This window comes from Lagopus leucura, unplaced genomic scaffold (genome assembly GCF_019238085.1).
Source record: "Lagopus leucura isolate 7727_CA_CO unplaced genomic scaffold, USGS_WTPT01 28374-0_obj-0_obj, whole genome shotgun sequence".
NCBI classification, from domain to species: Eukaryota; Metazoa; Chordata; class Aves; order Galliformes; family Phasianidae; genus Lagopus; species Lagopus leucura.
This window is the reverse complement of record NW_024966544.1, coordinates 3906-5532: the sequence shown is the minus strand read 5'-3', so window position 1 is coordinate 5532 and position 1627 is coordinate 3906. Positions and strand designations below refer to the sequence as shown.

At 58.1% G+C, this 1627-nt stretch overlaps 1 long non-coding RNA gene across 1 annotated transcript; it reads right to left on the bottom strand.

The window, feature by feature from the left end:
- Nucleotides 1-465: 465 nt before the first annotated feature.
- Nucleotides 466-1267, bottom strand: LOC122192623. Its single transcript, XR_006182653.1, has 3 exons — nucleotides 1202-1267; nucleotides 869-952; nucleotides 466-586 (listed from the first exon to the last, which is right to left on the bottom strand). It is a non-coding gene; the product is annotated as an uncharacterized LOC122192623 (long non-coding RNA).
- Nucleotides 1268-1627: the final 360 nt, after the last annotated feature.

Here is a 1627-nt window from a genome sequence, read left to right as displayed (position 1 = left end):
GAAAAAAGACAAAGGAAATTGGACGAGGAACCCCCCAGTGAATGACATTTCCAGTGGGACGTGCAGAAGACCACCATGCAGTTAAAGAGATGGGGTTGCACATTCTGGCACCTGGCTGCCTTCAGACTTGGCAGCCTTCAACCCATTTCCCCTCGACACAAAAGGAAAAGGCAAAGCAGAGCCTGAGCAAACTCAGCGTGCTGGCAAAGGGCAGCAGCTCAGCACAGCGGTACACAGCCCTGCTCACCTCTGCGCCCGGAGCTCCGCGCTGCGGCAGGCCCAGGCTGCGCTGCTGGAGCCGGCACGCTGCCTCCGCTCTCAGCCCTTGCTCTCTTGTGGGCAGGCAGCTGCGCTGCTGCTGGTGTCCCTTCCTCCAAGGCCTTGCGTTTGCATCCAGCCTGGGCCTTGCAGACGGAGCGGGGGCACGCGGCAGGGGAAGCTCTTCCCCCTGTGCTGGGACCTGCTCTGCCAGGAAGCCCTCCAGCCTGGAGAGGAGCTGGAGCTCTCTCAGGGAGACAAGCTCTCTCGGAACGCCCCTGCTGCACCACCTTCACGTGGAGATGGCCGTTTGGCTCAGCACCCACCTCTGTGAAAAGACAAGAAGCAACGAGATTGAACCAGGGCTCACTGCTGCTTTCAGTCTGCAGAATGGGCCGCGATGCTGGGACATCTCATCTGGAGTGTTCACAGTCACGGAGCTTGGGATCTCAGGTGAACTGTGGGCTCCCATTTCTAATCAGTGCAGGAATGCTCACTGTGGTTATGACCACAACCAGCACACAGTGACAACAGTCCCAGGAAAGAACAGGCAGAAAGCCTGATTAGAAAGGCAGTGCACCAAGCCCCGATGCCTGCTGGGTGTCTGTACCTCTCTTGGGTGCCACGTCCCATTCTGTGCTCCTGCCCTGCCTTTCCGCATGGCTGCGCTTCAGAGGGAAGCTGGCATCAGCTTCTGACAGAAAGAAAGCAGGAAAGACATGAAGAGCAGCTCCTTGGAGGAAGACTTGGGCACAGTCAGACACAAACTGCTGCTCTTCAAGCGCAGTTTCTTCAATTTCCTTTCCACTGCTACAGCCTTGTGCCACTTGTGCAGTCAGCACAGATCTGCAGCGCCCTTTCCTCTCTCCTCCATCACACACAGCCCTGCACGCAGCCCTGCTTAGAGGCAGCACCCACAGCACAGCTCACAGCAGCTCCTTACCTGCGGAGGCTTTCCGCTTCTTCCCCCCGTGCCCAGCACCATCCCACGGACGCGCAGGCTCCGTCCCTGCAACAACAGATCCAGTGTGGCTGCACAGACACCAGGAGCAGCGCTGTCCTGTCAGCCCACACCCCCCCCAAATCCAAAAGACGCTGTTCTACAGCCAGAGCAGAAACTGATGTTCAAACTGCACTGCGCTTACACAAAGCACTACTGCTCTCCTTCCTGTCAGATGGCAGCAGAGGAACCCCGGACTGCCTGACAGCTCTGCATTCTGCAGAGCAAAGCTGCACCAGCAAACAAAACGCTACCGGGTGCAAATGTCGAGACACGGATCTCTTGTCCCTGGAGGGAATGCGCTCAGCTCTGAGCGGCACCACTTGCACACAGACTTCTGTCTCGCTGCTGCCATCGGCTGTCGCTGTC